Source organism: Eurosta solidaginis, chromosome 2 (assembly GCF_040869045.1).
Source record: "Eurosta solidaginis isolate ZX-2024a chromosome 2, ASM4086904v1, whole genome shotgun sequence".
NCBI classification, from domain to species: domain Eukaryota; kingdom Metazoa; phylum Arthropoda; class Insecta; order Diptera; family Tephritidae; genus Eurosta; species Eurosta solidaginis.
The window spans coordinates 100,393,749-100,419,844 of NC_090320.1; the positions used below are offsets into that span (position 1 = coordinate 100,393,749).

The window sequence follows — 26,096 nt, forward strand, 5'->3', positions numbered from 1 at the left end:
TTAGAAAAGATGGCTTTGCACTAATAAACTCAAGCTTAACGTTAACAAAATTAAGTTCATGGTTTTATCTAGGACGACCAATAGAGAATCACTTAATTTTGATCTAAAAATAATGAATACGAGCATTGAGGATGTCAAAATATTTAAGTACTTAGGGATCCTGATTGAAAATAAACTGAGGTTTACAGATCATATTGATTATATTGTTGCCAAAATGGGCAAAAAAAATTGGATTTTGGAAGAGATCATGTAAACTTATTAGTAAGAAATATAAGTTGAAAGTTTATAGATCCATCACAGAACCGCACTTCTTATATTGCCCTACGCTATTCTTTATTGCCAATGAAACACAAGTAGACAGGTTACAAATTATGCAAAACAAAGCTATGAGATTTATATAGAAAGTGAGGTACGACACTTCCATAAAGAGTATGCTATCAAGCATTAAACAAGCACTAAACTGGCTGAGCGTGAAACAGTTGATATTTTACCATAGTACGAAATTTGTATTTTATATCAAGCATGGTAAATTACCAGCCTGCCTAAGTGAAAAACTTGTTTATGTGAATGAAACCCATTCTTACATAATCAAGGAAAATAATAATTTTAGATTACCGCTTCTCAAAACAGAAATGGACAAGCAAAATATATTTTACAAAGGCCTGAAATGTTTTAATGAATTACCTAATCATGTTAAAAATTGTGAAAACTTAGGCCTGCGCTGTTGCTGCTTTTTATACTGTTTGGTTTCCTAGTTGACATATTTCTAGGCGCTTCTATTTCTAGAATTTACTGGTTAGTTATCAGCTATAAATTTCTCAGCTATAACTATATATAGCTTCTCTCATAGCCCATGCGCGTGTATATGTGAGTGATACTTGCACAAATGATTGCATACTTTTGGGAGTATCTCAGATATAGGCATGTGTTTGTGCGTTGCTCTCTGCTGCTTGTATGAACATATGGGTAGACATAATGATTGATTTGTTGATGTGCATACAAGTCACTGCTTAGTATCGGCTTAGAGATGTGAGTATCACTTAGTTTTACTAATATTCGTCACACTGCTCTCCACCTAAGTCTGATCGTCCCGATCAGACAAACCTCTCGATCTAAACGCTGCAAGCATCTCCAAATGAACCACTCTTCTATTTCGTGGTTTCCCAATTGTTTGTATGCGGTAGATGACATCACTGATCCTCTTCACAACTCTGTGGGCCTTCCAAACTGCACCAAAATTTGGATGGAACACCTTTCCGCCAGTGAGGGTTGTATAACAGTACCAAATCTTCCTCCAAGAAACCTTCCGAATTTTTGTTCTCGTCGTACCTGTGTTTCATCGTACTACTCATTACCCTAGTTCGTTCCGTCGCACTATTTGTTTGGCTAATGAACTACTTCGTAGAGCTTGCGCTTGACGGATTGGCTTTGCATAATCAGTATCGTTCCGACGCTTCACAACAGTAGTGTGCCCTGGCTTGAAACCACCCTTGCATTCTTTCTGCGAAATTCTTTCCTTCGTTTTAGTGCGTGTTTTTCAATGCCAGTGTTTCTCTCGCAGGTATCTTTGATTTTGCTTTGTTTGGCCCATTCGTTCCATCAACCTTTATGTTGACTTTCGTGGTCTTTGTCGACCCTTCTCCACCAGTACTCGATCACTGCTGAACCCTTTTTCCAAACTGAAGTTAAGTGGCACATCCTGGTTCTCATAACGCATAACCCTTCTCTGCATATCGATCTTGATGTCATGGTCAACTAAGAAGTCCACTCCTAATAGGACTTCATCAACAATCTCTACCACAACGAATTTGTGTAGAACCATGACCTTCCCAATTAGGACTTCACAGATCACTTCTCCTCGGACTTGGTTATACTCGCCAGTGACCGTACGCAACCTTGCTCCAGGTAATGTCTTTACTCTCCTGTTGGCCAAATCAGATCGGATTAAGGAATAAGATGCGCCCGTATCTACAGTCAGTACATGCTCCTTGCCATCCACATTTCCTTTGACGGCAAGACTGCTCAATTTTCTTCCAATTTCCGAGATAGATATCACAGGACATTCAACAGCTGGAGCTAGCTCTCGATCTTTACATCTGGCGTGCTCTTGCTCATCTCCTCCAGCTTTGCGTTTACGGCCACCCAAGTTGGAACTACCAAGATGGCAATGACGTGCAATGTGACCGGGCTTCCCGCATTTGACAACTCTTTCACTCCGCTTTTGCGATCCTTTCAGCGCCTCCAATACTGCGTCTTCCCAATCTGGCCTTTCTACTTCCACACGGCGTGCTTTGAAAACTGGCTTAAACAGATGCGAAGCTGTTTCCTGAATCAGAGCATGTGATACCGTTTCTGTGAATGTAGGTTTTGGGTTTGCGTATGTCGCGCGCTTCGTTTCCACGTCCCGTATGCCATTTATAAAGCTCTGGATTTTTACCCTTTCGGTGTATTCCACGGGTGCGTCCGCATTCGCTAAATGTGCCAGCCTTTCAACATATTGAAATGTTTCACCAGGCCTCTGGAAGCGGTTCAGTAAGTCCATTTGGTATATCTGTCTCCTATGCTCAGTTCCGTATCGTCTCTCTATAGCACTCATCAAAGTTTCGTAGTTGTTCCGCTCTCCCTCGGGAATCGTCTGTAGGATTTCAGCAGCAGATCCTTTCAATGCCACGAATAGTGCAGCAACTTTATCTTCAGCATTCCAGTTGTTCACTGTTGCGGTCTTATCAAACTGGAGCTTAAATACCTGGAAAGGAACAGAACCGTAAAAAGATGAGAGTGTTTACCTTTGGATTACTCGCTGAAACAGCGGGACGATTTAGTTGTAACTGCTCCATACGACTCTTCAAATCATGGGCTTTTCCCTGAAATTGAGCAAATTTTGCATCCTGCGCTTGCACCTTTGATGTTACCCTTGCTTCCTGTGTTTCTAACTGCGAAGACATTTGTGCCACCTGCAATCCTCTGGTTCTTCCATCTTGGATGCTATGCGTGTCTCCTGCCATCCCAGTTGGGATGCCATATATGTCTTCTGTTCTTCCAGTTGAGTTTCATTTCTTGGATGTAATCTGTGTCGACATTTCTGACATACGCGTTTCTTGTGCTTCAATCTTCGATGTTATACGTGTCTCTTGTGATTCCAGTTGGGATGTTACTGTCGATGCTTGAGTAGATATTGCCGTGTGTTCAATCGTGTTCAAGTCTGTGCTCGTAACTGTCTGCGATGTTTCACTTTTCTCTTCAATTTTTGTTGTCTCCTCGCCATCAAAAGGAAAGACATACTCTTCCACGTTAATTCCCTCTAATTCCATTGCCTTTCGTAGTCGCGCCTGAAGTTCAAGTTTATTGCCGGTTGTATTCAATCCACGGCTCTCCAACTCCTTCTTCAGTTGCTGGATCTTCAATTCACTCCACTTTGCCATGTCGAAGTCGTATTCAAAATCTTCGGAATTTATTCAACAATTCCTCTTCTTACACCAATTGTAACGAATTTACTGCAATTCCTCTTATTTGCAACCTTGTACTAACGTTCGTATCACTAAACTGTTGAGTAAATAACTCTGTAAAATGGCCTTTATTAAAGTACTTCACAATAACTCTGATACTTCACAACCAATAGCTTGCTTAAATCGAACTCATTGTCGCGCCTCTACTGTTGGTGCTTTTGTACTCTGTGATTACTCGTTTGCATACTTCTAGGCTCTTCCAGAATTTACTTAGTTACTGCCATATAATTATAACTACAGATACACGTATATAGCTTCTCATATGCGCGTGTATTTGTGAGCGAAACTTCCACAATTATAATTGCACTTTTGGGAGCATCTCAGATAAGATATCTGCATGTGTTTGTGCGTCTCTTCTCCGCTGCGTGTACGTACATATGTGTAGACATAATGATTGACCTTTTAAAGCATCTACCTCAGCCTCGATTTTATTCTCAAACTGCATTATTTTTTCGTCCATACAAGCTTCTAGTTGTGCAGAGATCTGCGATGATACCTGTGCTGAAATTTGTCCCGACATTTCGGATATACGTGCCTCCTGTGCTTCAATCCTGGATGCTATTTGTGACGACATTTCGGATATACGTGCCTCCTGTGTTTCAATCCTGGATGTTATTTGTGACGAAATTTCGGATATACGTGTTTCCTGTCATTCCATTTGGGATACGATATATGTCTTCTGTTCTGCCAGTTGAGTTTCCATCTTGGATTTTATGCGTGTCTCTTCCAGTTGGGATGCCATTGTCCAGATTTGAGCAGATATTGCTGCCAAAATCATATTCAAGTCTGTGCTCGTAACTCCCTGCGATGTTTCGTTTTTCTCTTCAATTTTTGTTGTTGTCTCGTCCCCATCAGGATAAAAGACATACTCGTCCACATCAATTCCTTGCGACTCCATTACCTCTCGTAGCCGTGCGTGAAGTTCGATCTTATTGCCGGTTGTATTCAATCCACGGTTCTCCAACCCCTTTTTCAGTTGCTGGATCTTTAATTCACTCAACTTTGCCACGTCCAAGTTGTATTCGCAATCTTTGGAATTTATTCAACAATTCCTCTTCTGACACCAATTGTAACGAATTTACTGCAATTCCTTTTATTTGCAACCTTCTACTAACGTTCGAATCACTAAACTGTTGAATAAATAACTCCACTATTCAATACTGCAAAATGGCCTTTATTAAAGTACTTCACAATAACACTTATAGTTCGCAACTGATAGCTTGCTTAAATCAAACTGATTGTCGTTGCTGCTTTTCATACTGTTTGGTTTCCTCGTTGACATATTTCTAGGCGCTTCTATTTCTAGAATTTACTAGTTAGTTATCAGCTATAAATTTCTCAGCTATAACTACAGATGCACGATTTTATAACTTCTCTCATAGCCCATGCGCGGGTATATGTGAGTGATACTTGCACAAATGATTGCATATTTTTGGGAGTATCTCAGATATATGCATGTGTTTGTGCGTTGCTCTCAGCTGCTTGTATGGACATATGGGTAGACACAATGACTGATTTGTTGATGTGGTGGGGCGAAGCATTGCTACAACAACAACATTTGTTGATGTGCATACAGTGACTGCTTAGATGTGAGTATCACTTAGTGTTACTAATATTCGTCACAATATTTTAATTTTTTTCCGCCTCGTAACTTAAGAAATAATCGCTTATTGGTAGACACATTCCACTCTACTACGCGGTAGATTATGCAATACCTATGCTAGCGTTATTGAGTTTAATGATAGTATAAGTATATTTAAATTAAAATTGTGCACTATTTTTAATTGATTAACTGCGTACTATATCTAGTCTGTAAGAATTAAATTCATTAGGCTGAACTTAAATAAATGAATAAATAAATAATTTTAGCAAAGATGCAAAATTTACTTTAACTGTAGATGCACCCAATACGGCAGTCGGTGGTGTTCTACAACACAATTTTAACAATAAGTCTGAGCCTCTCGCATTCTATTCGAAGAAACTTTATCCAACTGAAATGAAATATAGTGCTTTTGATAGAGAGCAATTTATCTTAATATTAAACATTTTCGATACCTATCAGAAGGATGAGAATTCCCTGTGTTTACTGATCATAAGCCCTTAATTTTCGCTCTCAATTCAAAAACTGAACGTAGTCCACGACAAACCAGACATCTTGATTTTATTGCACAATTTACAACTGATATTCAGCATATTACTGGACAAGCAAATGTGGTAGCCGATACTTTATCTCATGGTATAAATACTACAAGGTAAAATCGGTGAGAGCCGAAATGACGTTTAAAAAAATTTTTAAATTCTCACTGTTCTCAAATTAAAATTTTTTTATTTTGGTGTTGTTTTCATAACAAAAATATAACAAACTGTAATATATTTGGTAATTCTATACGACAGCATGGCAGTCTTAATACTCGTCCAAAAATATCAAGGTGGGTATCAAAAGACGCGCTTTGGATCAAGGATTGCGAATCCGAAAGCGGAGGTAAAAATTTTTGGGTATGTCAAGAGATATTTGCAAAAGAAATTTTGAAAATTTTTATGTGGTTCTTGTATTTTTGATGATTTTGTGGTGCCCACAAAAAAAATTGTGAACATAAGTGTTTTCTGTGGATATAGTTTTGGTCTCCAAAGCGGTGTTGAACGCACCAAATGTAATTTTTTATAAGCGCAACCAAAGGCCGCCAATACAGAAAGGTGTTCTGCGCAAAAATACTATGGATCCCACCCTCGGTTTCGGAGCACTCCGGGGTCATTTTTCGGTTTTTCGTTAATATCAAGTATTTCACAATCATGTGAAACATAATTTGCTGACGCTACTGTCTGGCCATGTTGGTATGATTCTTATTGCGTAAGTACGTGGTACTAATCATGAACTTGGTTTCCCACAGGTGTATATGGTGAAATATCAATGGCTTTGAATTAGGGTGTTGGGTTGCAAAATGGTATTACTGCAATTATGCTGAAGGTAGAGTGTGGGAATGGAATATGTTGGGTGCCGCAGCGTATTAACTTCTATATATATATATATATCTATATAACAATGATATTATGATATTTTATCCAAAACCGAATTTTTTATTGGTGGAAATAACCAGAAAATAATAACTCTCAACGGTTAACCGCATTCCAGATTTTTCAATTCAAGAATTGCATTGTGGGATCCCGCAAAAGGAAGAATCAGGCCACGATCCTCTTCTGAGGAATTTTCTTCAACAAATTGATTAGAAATGTATCAGCGTCTGCGCGACGAGAAGAAAAACCCGACTTACCGCCAAGGTGTACGGAAGAGATACATATTTACTAATAATCATACCAATTCTAAATATTCTCGCGGAATTTTGTTCTCGCGGATTTTTTTATTCCCGCGGAAAAATTCCTCCAATTCTTTTCTCCTAGGGAGAAGAAAAATTGGGGAATAGGAATTTCGAATTTTCGAAGTCAGCTGTTTTACCATCTGACAGTTCATTACGCATTTCTGCTTTTGTTTAAGAAAATAAAGTTTAGTGTCTTTTGACGAATTTATCGTAAATTAAAGAAAAATATACATAAAAAATGAATAGTATTGCATTTCATATGGTTGTGAACGAAATGATTGATGAAGAAGGTTCCCAGCAACACCAACAGAGGACTATAAGAAGAAGGTTGCGCGATAGTACCAATCCGTTGGAGTTGCCACAATCGTTGCAAGTATTAGAACATCTTCTGTTTTGCTTTTATATTTCATTAAATTTCTGGAATTTACAGATTTCAAAAGTATTATAGGGTTAACAAACCTGCATTTCGGTATTTGTTGGAATTTCTCACATCGCACACACGGCATCGCAAAAAACAATTTGCGATATCGCCGCTTGTGAAACTGAGTGCAGTTTTAAGATTTTTTGCTGAAGGTGGGTATCAAACAGGAATCGGAAAAGATGTGGACGTTTCTTTAGCGCAACCCACCTTCAGCAAAGTTCTGGACGAAGTCGTTGAGACCTTTGAAAGTGAACTGTGCGAAAGATGGATAAGTGTGCCAATGAGCAGCAACGAAAGAAGAAGAATTTCACGTGCATTTTACGTGAAGCATGGCATTCCCAGTGTTATCGGCTGCATTGATGGAACTCATGTCCGTATCATCGCACCCGCGGAAAACAAGCATCTCTACTACAATAGGAAGGGCTACTACAGCTTAAATGTAATGTTGGTAAGCTATTTATAATAGTTCAATTGAAATATATTTCACTATGGCATTGTATTTTCTTAGATGTGTGACGATGAGCTGAAAATTCGGTACGTTGATGCTTCCCATCCCGGTGCCTCGCATGACTCCTTTATTTGGAATGTGAGTGAATTGAGAACTCACCTTGAAGACCAGTATTTGCAACGTGAAGCCAATTTTTGGTTACTTGGTAATAATAAAATATTCAAAATGTAAATATTTGTATTGATATAAGACTTTTTAAACTAGGTGATGCCGGGTATCCTTTAGAACCATGGCTTATGACACCACATCGGAGTCCCGACGAAGGCTCTATACAGATGAAATTTAATGAAGCCCATTCGAAGTGTCGCAACATTATTGAACGAACCAATGGGGTGCTGAAAAATCGATGGCGGTGTCTCCTTGGTGCAAGAGAATTACATTACACTCCAAAAAAAGCAGCAAAAATTGTAAACGTGTGCTGCGTGCTGCACAACATATGCATACATTTCAAGGCATACACAGATATGACAGAAGTACAATCCACAGAAGAGCAGGCAACTCAAAACAGAAATCAAGATTTAATACCCTTGACTTCGCCTCAGTATTTGAACGCAGCGCAAAACATACGAAACAACATTGGAAGCTCGCTATAAATTTGAAGGAATGAAAACACATACTTTGAGTTTAATATTTTGTTTTAAATTCATTTTTTCTGCCTTTAAATTCAGGTATCACAATTTAGTACATTTTACTTAACACAGTCTTAAATTAAGTAATATTATAGTCTACAAAATAAAAATAGTTCACGTAAGCATGTATAATACTGATATTAATACTACTATGAAATAAAATAAAAAATAATTCATATTAAAAAAATTTACTAGTCTTATATTTTAGTAAATATTAAAAAAATCACAAATTCAGGTAGCTTGCTATATACAAGTGTCATGCGAGCTGGCGGAGCATAAGATTTTCCATTACTAAATTATGCCTTTTCAATTCATCTATTTCCTCTCTTTTTAATTTTTCCATTTCCTTATAATGCTTTTTGTTAATTGCATATATTTTGTCAATCACCCTATATATTTTTTTAATATTTTCTTTTTGATCAGTGGAATCTGACACTGCACCTTTTATGGTATCACAGAGCTCGCGTTGAATTGACAATTCTTCTTGAAGAATGTCAGAGGAAGATCTCTTAGATGGCACTCTTTTTGAGGAAGTGGGCCTTTCAATCAAAGCATTTGGGGGGCTCTCATTCATACAAACACTAATAACTGGGTCATCATGCAATACCTCACAATCAATCCCTACCACAGTCTCACTCAATTCCTCAAATCCGTTAGCTAACTCACATTCACTCACTTGGACAATGTCGTCCACAACACCACTTTCCCTAACTGTAGTTCCATCTTCAATTTGAATGTTGCCATCAATTTGCTGCAATATCTTCTTCCTAGATGGCAGTCCAAATTTATTTCCCACTCCCTCCACGGATTCCTTCATACCGATCAACTCAAATATTGCCCTTTCTGTTGTGGAAAACTTGTATTCGTTATTTGGGCCACCGCCAGTGCCTCTGGAACTCTTATGGTTGTTCGCTTTTTGGCGCACGTATTTTTTTTGATCAGCCCACACCTAGAACACATAAGTTTTAGTCAGCTTGTATGTATACAACTTTTTCATGAAAATAAGCACCTTTTTCCATTCTGCAATGCATTTTGCTGGTGGTCCGGCTGAGTTCAGCTCTTCCTCAGCTTTACGCCAAAATCTGTGTAAGGCTTCTTCTTTAAAACAACCTTGCGAAATTTCCGGATGACTTTGCATCAAATCGATTAGTAGTTCTATCTGTTGCTTATTTGTACTTTTAGACCTGAAATCAAGAGTAATATAAGAGAATATTATTTTATTTATTACATACCTAATAAAATAAGTAATTTTCAATTCAAAAAATACAATTTACTTACATTTTTATGAAGCGTTCCTTTCAGCTTATCAAGTGAACAATTTCTTTTCAAATGAAGGAAAAATCTCCCTCTCACTCACATTCATAATACCTACTTTTCTCCCATATTCGGTTTCCGCTTTTTCGAACATTGTTCAGAATACGAGTAAAGGGAGAAGTGAAAAAACTCTCACGGAATTTTTATTTAGAATACGAGGAATGGGAGAAGGGAAAAAACTCGCACGGAATTTTCGTTTAGAATTGGGCTGAATAACAATTTGGTGTGATATATATCTGAAGAGATTAAGGTCTAGCTTTCCATCCAATTCGAAGGCTACTTATCGTGTATTTGTTTTTCTACGAACTGTCTCACCTAAATACTTGTTTTGTGCCGACCCAAAAATTTATCTGCTAATTCGGACGAACTTTTGGTGCCAAGGTAATGCCGAGGGACAATCAATACAATTTATACAAATTTTCTTAAATATTTTTGATGGATAGGCCAACACACTAGCTCTACACCACGGCGGCAGACTTTGACCGTTCAGACGGTAAATGCAGCCTCCACGAACTATCATTATCCAACTGGACGATGATGTTTAGCTAAGCTGCGAAGAGCTACAGCGTTTTTGCTGACGTGGGCAAGTTATGGGAAGATCTCCACTGGGTTCGGAGAAGCAGGTGGGGGAAGACTTTGATCTCTCTTGATGTCCCCTGCTGCCGTCAGTTATCGCGAAACAGGGTTAGCTGAAGTGACTTGTTGCGCAACGACTAGCATCTCCTAAACGGTTAGGCGCCGATTAAAAAATGTATATTCCAACCGCGAAGAAAAGGACCAAAACAAACCAAATAATATCTCCAAGATCATTTTTTTCCGCAGTAGCGAGGACACTTGAGACCGCCTTTTATTTTTTCCACAGGTATTAATTTCATAGGTATGAACCTGCTCTTACTCTGTTGATGTAAAAGTTTACGCTATTAATCTAGAAAAAAAACAGAAATATCTGTTATTTCAATAGATTTCACTGTAAGTGTAATTTCGACAATTTAACAGTTTACGCTGGTTATTTCGAATGAACAGAAATCCCATTCATATCAACAGTTTTGATTGGTATTCTTAGAGCGACAGTAATAATTGTTAGTTTAACAAAACTATGGGTAAAGTATAAGGAAACAACTTTTTTGTTTATTTGACTACTAAAACGGTCCATTACGAATCAACGATTTGTGCGCAGTTGACTCAACATCTTGTTGCGATGGATAAAAATTGACAGAAATTTCGGTTGATTTTACCAGTCTTTTTCTTTCAGTGTAGGGCCTTTACCTATTTCAAAGGGACATCGCTACATTAAGGGAAATTTTTGCAGAAGCAATTGCAAATAAATTTTTACGTGAATACATACCTCGGTTTGGTATACCTCTAGAAATAACTACTGATCAGGGTGCTCAATTTATTTATTTATTTCAATTAGTCATTGGACTTAAATCCTTACAGACTATGATACAAACAAAAATTAAGAGATAGTTATTTGACAAATAATACATGGTACTTAGAAAGCAGATTTTAAAATATTTAACAGTTTCGCTTTTGGAGCAGAAAAGTCTAGAGCTCCAACAGTACTGATAGAGTTAAACTCACGGAGAGCACGAGAAATGGGGGCATTACTGAAATAGTGGGTTGTCACAATAAAATGGATAAAAACTGCGAAATTGTTTACAGAATTAACAAAGTTATTAGGCAGCCATCAAATTACAACGTCAGCTTATCATCCTCAAGCGAATGGCATTATAGACCGATTTCATAGGCAATTGAAATCTTCTTTAATGGTTAGAAATGGAACCATAGATTGGTATGGTGAGCTACCTCTAATACTGTTAGGCTTGCAATCAACATTTAAAGAAGATATTTCGGCTACACCGGCTGAAATGGTTCTTGGACAAAATTTGCGGTTGCCCGGTGAGCTTATTGTTTCAACATTTGAAAATTCATCGTCAAATGAAATTTTGGGTAAATTACGTGAAAAATTTAGAAATCTTCATTCGAGTTTAAATCATCACAACTCCAATGTTGATATTTACGTTCAGAGAGATTTACAAACATGTAAATTTGTTTTTGTTCGTTTAATTAATAAGCGTTCTTTACAACAACCGTATGAAGGTCCGCACAAGGTACTTGAAAATAATAAGTAGTATTTTAAAATTGAAATCGATAATGATATCAAAACTATCCCGATTGACAGGCTAAAAGCAGCGATTATTGAAACAACTCTAACACTTATCACAATAACATTGGAACAAAGAAGAAAGTCACATTTAATTTATTTAATGTTAATTCTCTGGAAGAGGGAGTAATGTAGGGTTCTTATTATCTGTATTTAACTTTGCGTTTAAGTTTATTTGAACTTTGTGAATAAATTCACCGTGTCTTCCTTCGCTACACTCTTCACTTCGCTAAATAAAAAGCTGTTGGGTTTTTCTTAAAACGTTATAAATTTTAAATTTTTAATTTCTTCTTTAGTTGTCCATGATTTTACAAAATTCACTTTGCACAGAAAACTTGGTTGAGTAAATTAACTTTAAACTTTAAAAAACAACTTTGGCTGGTCATATAAAAAATATATATTATAATTGTGTATATATATATGCTTATGGCACGTTAAAATAGGAGCGCGTCCGCGATTGCCGATTGATAATGCTTGACTAACTCGTTGAAAAAAGGATCGTTGCTGACGATGGCAGTGCTTGTGAATTTGCGCCTTTCCACTCGCCGCGCACGGCTGCGCATAAGAATTTCGCCGCCTTCTGGATCTTATTGGAGGGGGCTTAAACATCCTGCCCGCCCTGAAGGGAGGTGGTTGTAAGGACCTTCTGCAGTTCCTGCAAGGCGCGACTGGCTATATTACGTCGTTGGCAGGCCTCGTGGGGTGCGCGTGATCGTGCGCTTGGCCATTTGTTCCGGTTTGGGGGTTGCCGCTGGTTTCTTCGATCGGTCCGCTGCGCGTGGTAGTGGAGGCAGAGCCGACACTGAAGGCAGTTGTCGGTCTCTGCCGTGAGAGCCAGATGGATGTCGTCCTGGAAGTATAAGAGCAGACAGAGAAACGAGAAGTAGTTGGATACAGCGGATGATAAATGGAAATTTAATTATACAGGGGAAACGTATATAAGATAGAGCGCTGTGCTCGAAAAGTGCTCCATTGGAAGGAAGCACAGTTTAACTAAGGGGCGCATGACAAGCCCATTTTGGGTGCGAACTTCTACAACCCGAACATGGTTGTCAGGTCCGAGGCAAACGTTCTCAATTCGTCCCAGACGCCACTCGGTGGGTGGGAGCGAATCTTCTTTAATTGCGACGAGGTCGCCTGGTTGAGGACTTCGCTGTGGCGTTTGCCATTTATAGCGCTTCTGAAGGTCCTGCAGATAATCCTCTTTCCAGCGTCGAATGAATTGGTGATGAAGCGATTTGAGTTTTTCCCATCGATTTATCCAGGAGAGGTCTTCCGCGTTCCTCGAATTGAGAACTGCTTCAATACGCACCAACAGCGTCGTGAATTCTTCGAATGTAAACTTGTGGGATGCAGCGGTTTTTTTGAAGTGGGTTTTAAAACTTTTTACTGCGGATTCCCACAAGCCGCCCATATGAGGGGCGCTGGATGGAATATATTGCCAGTTTATTCCCTGGGGGCATATTTCTGCACAATGTCCGCAGAGCATTCGTTAAGAAATTTAACGAAGTCGCGTTCGAGTGCGCGCTGAGCGCCAATGAACGTTTTACCATTGTCGCTCATCATTTTTGAGGGATAACCTCGTCTGCCAACGAATCGGGCAAATGCTGCGCGAAAGGCTTCGGTGGTAAGGTCGGAGCATAGCTCGAGGTGTACTGCCTTTGTGGAAAAACAGACGAATACAGCCACGTACCCTTTTATGATAGTGGTCGACCTCAGAACCGATGCTTTTATTTGGAATGGACCTGCAAAGTCTACTCCTGTTGTGGAAAAGGGGAGTGAGAAATTGCAGCGCTCAGGTGGTAGAGCTGCCATTATTTGCCTGCGCGTCTTCTGTTTGAACAGCGTGCACGATTTGCATTGGAAAATACATTTTTTAATGAGAGGCTTTAGTTTTGGTACGTAGTACTCTTGCCTCACCATTTGGAGCATCAACCGTATTTCTGCATGAAGAAGCAGGCGGTGTAAAAACTCCAGATACAACTTTCATAACCTTGAATCCGGAGGAAGGATTACTGTATGCTTCTCGTTGTATTGCATTGTAGAATGTTCCAATCTTCCACCGATACGTAGGAGTCCGTATCCATCCAGAAATAGGTAAAGAGCCAGAAGGAAACTCTTTTTGCTTATTGTCATATTGTTTTGTAAGGCGCTCTTTTCCGCCCCGAAATGGCGAGATTGTGTTATTGCCACAAGCCGCGTTTTCACATGTTCCAACTCTTTGTACGTCAGATGGGGATTATGTGTTGGTGCCACCGATTTGGATTTGTTGCAGGCATTGTTCGCAAAGCGGAACACGTATGCAATCACACGGAGAGCTCGAGGGTATGAGGAGAAACGTTGAAGAATATCGTCCTCTTCCTCGAGTGCGTGATATGCTTCGACCTTGCGTTTCTCGGGTGGAGAAGCGCTACCTGCTTTCGGCTTTGGCCATGCCGAAATGTGGCAAGAAAGCCATTGTGGTCCGTGCCACCAAAGTGAAGAGCCTATCAAATCATGCGGCTTGCAACCACGTGTGCCAAGATCAGCAGGATTGTCTTGGCTAGATACATGGCGCCAGGTGCCGCTGGGAAGATATTCTCGAATTTGAGAGGTACGGTTGGCCATATAAGTCTTCCAGGTCGATGGAGATTTCTCTAGCCATGCTAGTACAATCTCAGAATCTGACCATAAGAATATGTTGCATGCTTGTAAGTCGAGCTGTTTTCGAACAGTTGAAGCCAGTTTTGCGGGTAGGACTGCACCACATAGCTCTAAGCGGGATAAGCTTACAGTTTTTATGGGGGCAACTTTGCCTTTCGCAACCAAAAGAGAAGATTTTATTTGGTTGCCCACATGTGTGCGGATGTAAATCGCTGCGCAATATGCTTTTTCCGAGGCATCACAGAACCCGTGGATTTGGGTGTCTTGCCCTGGAACGACATTAACCCATCGAGGGATTTCGATGTGGCAAATGGCTGGCAGATTTTCTGCGAAATGTTGCCATTTTGACAATGTTGCGGGCTTGGCGCTTTCATCCCAATCGCTGCCATCCAGCCAGATTTCTTGGAGAAGCATCTTGGCCTGGATCATAACTGGCGACAGCCATCCTGCCGGGTCAAAAAGTTTTGCAACAGAAGATAGAATTTGTCACTTTGTGACCGCATTTTGGTGTGTTCCGGCAGAATAGTGTATGAAAATTTATCCGTGAGCGCGTTCCATCGAATGCCAAGAGTTTTGGAAGTGTTCTCAAATTTTAAGAAGTTGGAGTCTAGAAGATCCTCCTTCGGAAACTGTTCTAATATGGCCGGGTGATTAGCCGTTAGTTTCTTTAGTATGAAACCAGCTGATTTTAGGGCGTTTATCACTTGAACGAGTGATTCAGTGGCGTTATCGATGGTATGACTTCCGGATAGGATGTCGTCGACATACGTTTGCGTCTTGAGAATTGTTGCAGCCAACGGGAATGTCGCTTTCGTGTCATCGGATAGTTGATGCAGCGTACGAATAGCGAGATATGGTGCACAACTGACGCCGAATGTAACCGTTTTTAGATTGAAATCGCTAACATTGGAGTTGGCCGATTTGCGAAATAGGATCCGCTGAAAATCTTTGTCGTCCTCGTGTATAAGGATCTGACGGTACATTTTTTCAATGTCTCCATTGAACACATACTAATGCATGCGCCACTGTAGAATTAGTAGCATGACATCTGGTTGGAGAGTTGGACCAGTGTATAGCACGTCATTCAGGGATTTTCCTGACCCAGATTTTTTAGAGGTGTTGAAAACCACATGAACTTTGGTGGTGACCTTATCTGGTTTGACTGCCGTATGATGTGGCAAGTAAAATGAGAAGACCTTGCCATTCGAAGTTATTTCGCATGGGTCGGTAGATTCCATGTGATCAAGGTCGAGATATTCTTGCAACACATTGTTGTACATTGTACCTAACTCCCCCTTTTTCTGAAGCGATCGCTCCATGCTGAAAAACTGCTGCAGAACAGCCGGGCGGGATTTGCCGAGGGAGTTTTTCAGGAAACTCTTCTTTGAATGGAAGTCGCACAATGTATCGACCGTTTGGTGCACGTGTCGTGGTTGTTGCGTATATCTGCTCACACGCTTGATCCTCGGGGGATATCTGTGGAGGTTGTGAAATTCCTCCTCTTCCCAAAATTTTCTCAGTTGAGAACTGACTGTCTCGTTTGACGCTTGGACTTGCGTCGAGAATGACACAACATTTTCAGTTATTGGACCACTGAGAATCCAACCAAAAATGGTTTGTTGCGCAAGTATGCTACCGCGCACCTTTTTTATACCTTCCAGCAGAATTTGTGGAAGTATGTCGCTGCCAATGACCATGTCAGTCTGACCCGGTATGTGGCAACTGGGATCAGCGAGCTCAAGGAGTTTGAACTGCTGCCAGATTTTGCGACTAATGGTGGATGTTGGCAGATTTTTTGTCAGTTGCGGCAACACAATGGCATGAGCCTTTATCCTTCTCATGGCCTTGGATGCAACCAGTGTCAAAGGACAAAGCTTGGAAGACTTTTGTACGACTTGTCCACCCATGCCAGAGATTTCGAACTTTGAATGTTCGAATGGAAGTTTCAACCGTTTTTGAACTTTCGAGGAAATGAAAGTTCTTTCCGAGCCCTGATCAATAAGGGCTCTCAGTTGAAATAATTCCCCTTCGTGTTCGACTGCGACCATAGCAGTGAAGGAGAATTTGGTTATCATTGGCTGCATGCAATGATTGAACCGGTGCGTGTTTTGAACAACACGGTAGCTCGCTAGAATCGGAGCTATTCTGCGTTTGTCGAACGGGAGATGTTGACTCAGCAGTTGTGTGCTGCACGTTTGGTGCATTCGTTCGCGGGGTGGATCGTTGAGCTTGTGGGCTCGCATGCAACAGCGTGTGATGCCGTTGATGACATGTCGAACATGACCACTTGCTCGTGCACTCATTGATGATATGAGTGCTGCTAAGGCAGTTTGTACACAGCTTAGCTTGTTTTACGAATTGTGTCCGGTTTTGCACAGACATTCGTTTGAATCGTGGACAGAATCTAATAAGGTGCGGGGAGTTGCAACATTGGCAAGTTTCCTTTTTAGATTCTGCCACAAGGGTTTGCGTCCTGTTGAAGGACCTGTTTTGCGCAGAATTTTGATGAGCGACTGGTTTTTTTTTGCTTGGTTGAAGCCTATTGACTCTTTCAACGACTTCATATCTCGAGGTGAGAAAGTCGTTCATTTGTGACCATGAGGGTAGATCTCTTCGAGAAGAGAGACTGTTCCCAAAGTGGCAGGGTTGTTTCTGGGAGCTTTGATGAACAAATGTACAGCAGAATCGGATCCCAACTGTCTGTCGTAACTCCTTGGGAGTGAAGGACGGATAGGCAGTTGTTGATTGTATTTTGCAGTTTCTGAAGTTGCTCACTGTTTTCGGATGGAATAGTGGCAAGAGTCAGTAAGGATTTGATCTGGTTGTCAACCAGGATCCGCTTGTTTTCGTATCGTGACCGTAAAGCTTCCCAGGCAAGGTCAAAGTTATCATCGCTCAACGCATATTGCTTGACGATGGAGCCGGCTTTGCCTTGCGTTTTGTACCGGAGATGGTAAAATTTCTGAGCACGGGGGAGCCTTGGGTGGTTAATGTACACCGCTGTGAACATGTCACGAAAAGCGGGCCATTCTTCATAGCCACCATAAAAGGTCTCCGTGTCGCATGCTGGGACTTTGAGGTAAATATTTGCCTCAGCCGGGGGTTGTTCCACGCGGGGTGGTGGACTCGGCGTTGCCATCATTTTGATCAACGAAAGTTGATCGACAATCTTTGCTTTTGTCACTTCATACGTATCAAGGCAGGCGCATTGTTTGCCTTGTACTGAACTCTTGAAGTCTTCAGGGAAACTTTCGTCTGGTTTCGAAAATACCAGATCGTAAACCGATTGAAGTCGTGCCCAATAATCATCTAGTGATTTGTCCTTTATCATGAGATACGATTCAGTGTGATCCTGAATCGGTGCTTCGATGAATTTTGCACAGTATCTCATGAGATTGTCACTTTCCGCGATGAACTTTTGCGCGGATGGGTCAACTAATTTGGATTTCCGGCGGGGGGATGTTGACCTTTCCTTGGCCGCTTCTTCCTTTGGGCCACCTTTTGGTTTTGTCCCGGTTTCGGACGGTTTTAGGGGACTGAGAGGCATTTTATGCAAACTTTTGTGTTTTCACCAAAAAAAAACCGAATAAAATATTTGTACGCTCAGAGAACGTTCGCAAAATTCGAAGATGGAAAACTCTTCGTGCCACAGAAATTTAAAAAAGGGAATTTAAATTGGTGGCGGTGTTTGTGTTTTTTTTTTTTAAATAGAGTCAAGCACGGACAACGAGACGTTCCTTAAATGATTTAAATCCGCGAAATTCGGATTTCAATAGTATGTATAATGTTTTGTAAAAACAAAAATCATAAAATTAAAAAAAAATCACAAACACTTTTCACTTATATATACGTGTGGAAATAAACGTGTGTTTGTAAAGTACTGGTATATATAGGTATGTATATATTAGAAAATAATAATACTTTGAGGTTTGTAGGGATATTTTTTGAAAAGTTCCTATAGGGACGAAAATATCTCAAACTTAGTTTTGTACGACAGAATAAGTACAAATGTACATGCGCAATATACAAACGTATGTATGTATATATGTTTGTTTGTGCGAACGTATGCACGTGAATCAGATGAGCTTCTCTGTTTATGTTTACAAACAGAAGAGTTTGTTTTGATTCGCTTCTTCGTCGCTTTAATGTCGCGTTTCTTTTGTGAAGCTGAGTGCGCTTGATTGCACTGTTGGGAGAGTGCAGCAAAGAAAGATGAAACAATTGCAAATATGAGAGAGGTTGAGAACTTTGATAAGCAGTACACAGCTCTCGTTGCTAATGTAGCTATATGTGCTGGGAGTATGTCGCTGGAAGAGCGACTTGAACGTGTGAGTAAACACGTATGATGTTCTCTGAGTGGAGAAATAGGAATGTTGGAAAAGCAACTTGAAATTATTTGTACATGTATGTAAGTATGTACGTATGAATATTATGATTTTTATATATGCTGGCAAGCAAGAAAAAATGACTTGGAAGAAGTTGAACTGTATCGACAAGTTCAACGCTCTGTGCGAACAACTGGGTAAACTCAGCTGTAGAAGAAGTTTTTGCTGATGTTGTTCTGTGTTTGAGTAGGCCAGTAAACTGCAATTTTTTGATGGTTAAATACCACTAGAAATATGTATACATATATATATATAATTGGCGGATTTTGCTTATTGGTATAGCGGAATATTTTCTACCAATTTTTGGTTGCAAAAAAGTTGCAGTAAAACCAACGGTAAGAAAATTTCCGCAATATTCATGTATATATGTGGATATATATATATATATATATATATATATATATATGTTTTTGCAGTTTACAAAAATAATATAACTTTTGAGGAAAAAAAGTTTTATTATTTTTTATATATTTTTCATGAAAAATAAAAAACTGCCTACTCACCGATTCCTGTATTCTGTTGCTGCTTATTTATGTATGTTGTTGTTGATTGTTGCTGATGATTAGCTGGCTGCTGCTTGGTTGCTGGGTAAAGATGATTTCTATAGTTTTTTGATTGTTTTTGAAATTGAAATTTTTTCGCAATTTTTTTTGTAAATGTATAAGTGTATATGTATATATATTTTTTTTATTTGCTTTTAAGGCAAGCACTTAAAAACTTGGCTGTTTTTTTTTCCGTAACTGTAGTTTTGTTTTGTGGCACTTTTGTGTAGTTCTTGTTTTATATTTTTATTTTTAATTTTTTGCACGAACGAAAATTCGATTTTAATTAAATTTTATAGTTTGTAATTTTTAGGGCGGGCCAAAGATCCGGCACGAAGGACCATGAATAAATTCACCGGGTCTTCCTTCGCTACACTCTTCACTTCGCTAAATAAAAAGCTGTTGGGTTTTTCTTAAAACGTTATAAATTTTAAATTTTAAATTTCTTCTTTAGTTGTCCATGATTTTACAAAATTCACTTTGCACAGAAAACTTGGTTGAGTAAATTAACTTTAAACTTTAAAAAACAACTTTGGCTGGTCATATAAAAAATATATATTATAATTGTATATATATATATATGCTTATGGCACGTTAAAATAGGAGCGCGTCCGCGATTGCTGATTGATAATGCTTGACTAACTCGTTGAAAAAAGGATCGTTGCTGACGATGGCAGTGCTTGTGAATTTGCGCCTTTCCACTCGCCGCGCACGGCTGCGCATAAGAATTTCGCCGCCTTCTGGATCTTATTGGAGGGGGGCTTAAACATCCTGCCCGCCCTGCAGGGAGGTGCTTGTAAGGACCTTCTGCAGTTCCTGCAAGGCGCGACTGGCTATATTACGTCGTTGGCAGGCCTCGTGGGGTGCGCGTGATCGTGCGCTTGGCCATTTGTTCCGGTTTGGGGGTTGCCGCTGGTTTCTTCGATCGGTCCGCTGCGCGTGGTAGTGGAGGCAGAGCCGACACTGAAGGCAGTTGTCGGTCTCTGCCGTGAGAGCCAGATGGATGTCGTCCTGGAAGTATAAGAGCAGACAGAGAAACGAGAAGTAGTTGGATACAGCGGATGATAAATGGAAATTTAATTATACAGGGGAAACGTATATAAGATAGAGCGCTGTGCTCGAAAAGTGCTCCATTGGAAGGAAGCACAGTTTAACTAAGGGGCGCATGACAAGCCCATTTTGGGTGCGAACTTCTACAACCCGAACATGGTTGTCAGGTCCGAGGCGAACGTTCTCAATTCGTCCCAGACGCCACTCGGTGGGTGGGAGCGAATCTTCTTTAATTGCGACGAGGTCGCCTGGTTGAGGACTTCGCTGTGGCGTTTGCCATTTATAGCGCTTCTGAAGGTCCTGCAGATAATCCTCTTTCCAGCGTCGACTGAATTGGTGATGAAGCGATTTGAGTTTTTCCCATCGATTTATCCAGGAGAGGTCTTCCGCGTTCCTCGAATTGAGAACTGCTTCAATACGCACCAACAGCGTCGTGAATTCTTCGAATGTAAACTTGTGGGATGCAGCGGTTTTTTTGAAGTGGGTTTTAAAACTTTTTACTGCGGATTCCCACAAGCCGCCCATATGAGGGGCGCTGGGTGGAATATATTGCCAGTTTATTCCCTGGGGGCATATTTCTGCACAATGTCCGCAGAGCATTCGTTAAGAAATTTAACGAAGTCGCGTTCGAGTGCGCGCTGAGCGCCAATGAACGTTTTACCATTGTCGCTCATCATTTTTGAGCGATAACCTCGTCTGCCAACGAATCGGGCAAATGCTGCGCGAAAGGCTTCGGTGGTAAGGTCGGAGCATAGCTCGAGGTGTACTGCCTTTGTGGAAAAACAGACGAATACAGCCACGTACCCTTTTATGATAGTGGTCGACCTCAGAACCGATGCTTTTATTTGGAATGGACCTGCAAAGTCTACTCCTGTTGTGGAAAAGGGGAGCATATTGTTTTGTAAGGCGCTCTTTTCCGCCCCGAAATGGCGAGATTGTGTTATTGCCACAAGCCGCGTTTTCACATGTTCCAACTCTTTGTACGTCAGATGGGGATTATGTGTTGGTGCAACCGATTTGGATTTGTTGCAGGCATTGTTCGCAAAGCGGAACACGTATGCAATCACACGGAGAGCTCGAGGGTATGAGGAGAAACGTTGAAGAATATCGTCCTCTTCCTCGAGTGCGTGATATGCTTCGACCTTGCGTTTCTCGGGTGGAGAAGCGCTACCTGCTTTCGGCTTTGGCCATGCCGAAATGTGGCAAGAAAGCCATTGTGGTCCGTGCCACCAAAGTGAAGAGCCTATCAAATCATGCGGCTTGCAACCACGTGTGCCAAGATCAGCAGGATTGTCTTGGCTAGATACATGGCGCCAGGTGCTGCTGGGAAGATATTCTCGAATTTGAGAGGTCTTCCAGGTCGATGGAGATTTCTCTAGCCATGCTAGTACAATCTCAGAATCTGACCATAAGAATATGTTGCATGCTTGTAAGTCGAGCTGTTTTCGAACAGTTGAAGCCAGTTTTGCGGGTAGGACTGCACCACATAGCTCTAAGCGGGGTAAGCTTACAGTTTTTATGGGGGCAACTTTGCCTTTCGCAACGAAAAGAGAAGATTTTATTTGGTTGCCCACATGTGTGCGGATGTAAATCGCTGCGCAATATGCTTTTTCCGAGGCATCACAGAACCCGTGGATTTGGGTGTCTTGCCCTGGAACGACATTAACCCATCGAGGGATTTCGATGTGGCAAATGGCTGGCAGATTTTCTGCGAAATGTTGCCATTTTGACAATGTTGCGGGCTTGGCGCTTTCATCCCAATCGCTGCCGTCCAGCCAGATTTCTTGGAGAAGCATCTTGGCCTGGATCATAACTGGCGACAGCCATCCTGCCGGGTCAAAAAGTTTTGCAACAGAAGATAGAATTTGTCACTTTGTGACCGCATTTTGGGTGTGTTCCGGCAGAATAGTGTATGAAAATGTATCCGTGAGCGCGTTCCATCGAATGCCAAGAGTTTTGGTATTGGAAGTGTTCTCAAATTTTAAGAAGTTGGAGTCTAGAAGATCCTCCTTCGGAAACTGTTCTAATATGGCCGGGTGATTAGCCGTTAGTTTCTTTAGTATGAAACCAGCTGATTTTAGGGCGTTTATCACTTGAACGAGTGATTCAGTGGCGTTATCGATGGTATGACTTCCGGATAGGATGTCGTCGACATACGTTTGCGTCTTGAGAATTGTTGCAGCCAACGGGAATGTCGCTTTCGTGTCATCGGATAGTTGATGCAGCGTACGAATAGCGAGATATGGTGCACAACTGACGCCGAATGTAACCGTTTTTAGATTGAAATCGCTAACATTGGAGTTGGCCGATTTGCGAAATAGGATCCGCTGAAAATCTTTGTCGTCCTCGTGTATAAGGATCTGACGATACATTTTTTCAATGTCTCCATTGAACACATACTAATGCATGCGCCACTGTAGAATTAGTAGCATGACATCTGGTTGGAGAGTTGGACCAGTGTATAGCACGTCATTCAGGGATTTTCCTGACCCAGATTTTTTAGAGGTGTTGAAAACCACATGAACTTTGGTGGTGACCTTATCTGGTTTGACTACCGTATGATGTGGCAAGTAAAATGAGAAGACCTTGCCATTCGAAGTTATTTCGCATGGGTCGGTAGATTCCATGCGATCAAGGTCGAGATATTCTTGCAACACATTGTTGTACATTGTACCTAACTCCACCTTTTTCTGAAGCGATCGCTCCATGCTGAAAAACTGCTGCAGAACAGCCGGGCGGGATTTGCCGAGGGAGAGTTTTTCAGGAAACTCTTCCTTGAATGGAAGTCGCACAATGTATCGACCGTTTGGTGCACGTGTCGTGGTTGTTGCGTATATCTGCTCACACGCTTGATCCTCGGGGGATATCTGTGGAGGTTGTGAAATTCCTCCTCTTCCCAAAATTTTCTCAGTTGAGAACTGACTGTCTCGTTTGACGCTTGGACTTGCGTCGAGAATGACACAACATTTTCAGTTATTGGACCACTGAGAATCCAACCAAAAATGGTTTGTTGCGCAAGTATGCTACCGCGCACCTTTTTTATACCTTCCAGCAGAATTTGTGGAAGTATGTCGCTGCCAATGACCATGTCAGTCTGACCCGGTATGTGGCAACTGGGATCAGCGAGCTCAAGGAGTTTGAACTGCTGCCAGATTTTGCGACTAATGGTGGATGTTGGCAGATTTTTTGTCAGTTGCGGCAACACAATGGCATGAGCCTTTATCCTTCTCATGGCCTTGGATGCAACCAGTGTCAAAGGACAAAGCTTGGAAGACTTTTGTACGACTTGTCCACCCATGCCAGAGATTTCGAACTTTGAATGTTCGAATGGAAGTTTCAACCGTTTTTGAACTTTCGAGGAAATGAAAGTTCTTTCCGAGCCCTGATCAATAAGGGCTCTCAGTTGAAATAATTCCCCTTCGTGTTCGACTGCGACCATAGCAGTGAAGGAGAATTTGGTTATCATTGGCTGCATGCAATGATTGAACCGGTGCGTGTTTTGAACAACACGGTAGCTCGCTAGAATCGGAGCTATTCTGCGTTTGTCGAACGGGAGATGTTGACTCAGCAGTTGTGTGCTGCACGTTTGGTGCATTCGTTCGCGGGGTGGATCGTTGAGCTTGTGGGCTCGCATGCAACAGCGTGTGATGCCGTTGATGACATGTCGAACATGACCACTTGCTCGTGCACTCATTGATGATATGAGTGCTGCTAAGGCAGTTTGTACACAGCTTAGCTTGTTTTACGAATTGTGTCCGGTTTTGCACAGACATTCGTTTGAATCGTGGACAGAATCTAATAAGGTGCGGGGAGTTGCAACATTGGCAAGTTTCCTTTTTAGATTCTGCCACAAGGGTTTGCGTCCTGTTGAAGGACCTGTTTTGCGCAGAATTTTGATGAGCGACTGGTTTTTTTTTGCTTGGTTGAAGCCTATTGACTCTTTCAACGACTTCATATCTCGAGGTGAGAAAGTCGTTCATTTGTGACCATGAGGGTAGATCTCTTCGAGAAGAGAGACTGTTCCCAAAGTGGCAGGATTGTTTCTGGGAGCTTTGATGAACAAATGTACAGCAGAATCGGATCCCAACTGTCTGTCGTAACTCCTTGGGAGTGAAGGACGGATAGGCAGTTGTTGATTGTATTTTGCAGTTTCTGAAGTTGCTCACTGTTTTCGGATGGAATAGTGGCAAGAGTCAGTAAGGATTTGATCTGGTTGTCAACCAGGATCCGCTTGTTTTCGTATCGTGACCGTAAAGCTTCCCAGGCAAGGTCAAAGTTATCATCGCTCAACGCATATTGCTTGACAATGGCTTTACCTTGCGTTTTGTACCGGAGATGGTACAATTTCTGAGCACGGGAGAGCCTTGGGTGGTTAATGTACACCGCTGTGAACATGTCACGAAAAGCGGGCCATTCTTCATAGCCACCATAAAAGGTCTCCGTGTCGCATGCTGGGACTTTGAGGTAAATATTTGTCTCAGCCGGGGGTTGTTCCACGCGGGGCGGTGGACTCGGCGTTGCCATCATTTTGATCAACGAAAGTTGATCGACAATCTTTGCTTTTGTCACTTCATACGTATCAAGGCAGGCGCATTGTTTGCCTTGTACTGAACTCTTGAAGTCTTCAGGGAAACTTTCGTCTGGTTTCGAAAATACCAGATCGTAAACCGATTGAAGTCGTGCCCAATAATCATCTAGTGATTTGTCCTTTATCATGAGATACGATTCAGTGTGATCCTGAATCGGTGCTTCGATGAATTTTGCACAGTATCTCATGAGATTGTCACTTTCCGCGATGAACTTTTGCGCGGATGGGTCAACTGATTTGGATTTCCGGCGGGGGGATGTTGACCTTTCCTTGGCCGCTTCTTCCTTTGGGCCACCTTTTGGTTTTGTCCCGGTTTCGGACGGTTATAGGGGACTGAGAGGCATTTTATGCAAACTTTTGTGTTTTCACCAAAAAAAAACCGAATAAAATATTTGTACGCTCAGAGAACGTTCGCAAAATTCGAAGATGGAAAACTCTTCGTGCCACAGAAATTTAAAAAAGGGAATTTAAATTGGTGGCGGTGTTTGTGTTTTTTTTTTTTAAATAGAGTCAAGCACGGACAACGAGACGTTCCTTAAATGATTTAAATCCGCGAAATTCGGATTTCAATAGTATGTATAATGTTTTGTAAAAACAAAAATCATAAAATTAAAAAAAAATCACAAACACTTTTCACTTATATATACGTGTGGAAATAAACGTGTATTTGTAAAGTACTGGTATATATAGGTATGTATATATTAGAAAATAATAATACTTTGAGGTTTGTAGGGATATTTTTTGAAAAGTTCCTATAGGGACGAAAATATCTCAAACTTAGTTTTGTACGACAGAATAAGTACAAATGTACATGCGCAATATACAAACGTATGTATGTATATATGTTTGTTTGTGCGAACGTATGCACGTGAATCAGATGAGCTTCTCTGTTTATGTTTACAAACAGAAGAGTTTGTTTTGATTCGCTTCTTCGTCGCTTTAATGTCGCGTTTCTTTTGTGAAGCTGAGTGCGCTTGATTGCACTGTTGGGAGAGTGCAGCAAAGAAAGATGAAACAATTGCAAATATGAGA

The 26,096-nt window shown here is 41.0% G+C and overlaps 1 protein-coding gene and 1 long non-coding RNA gene across 2 annotated transcripts in view; one reads left to right on the forward strand and one right to left on the reverse strand.

The window, feature by feature from the left end:
• Gdi (GDP dissociation inhibitor) overlaps positions 1-26,096 on the reverse strand; it is a 162,610-nt gene that overhangs the window by 52,955 nt on the left and 83,559 nt on the right. The window lies entirely within an intron of this gene.
• LOC137240109 (uncharacterized) lies at positions 7,577-8,056 on the forward strand. The gene is made up of 3 exons (XR_010949601.1): positions 7,577-7,689; positions 7,750-7,894; positions 7,954-8,056. It is a non-coding gene; the product is annotated as an uncharacterized lncRNA (long non-coding RNA).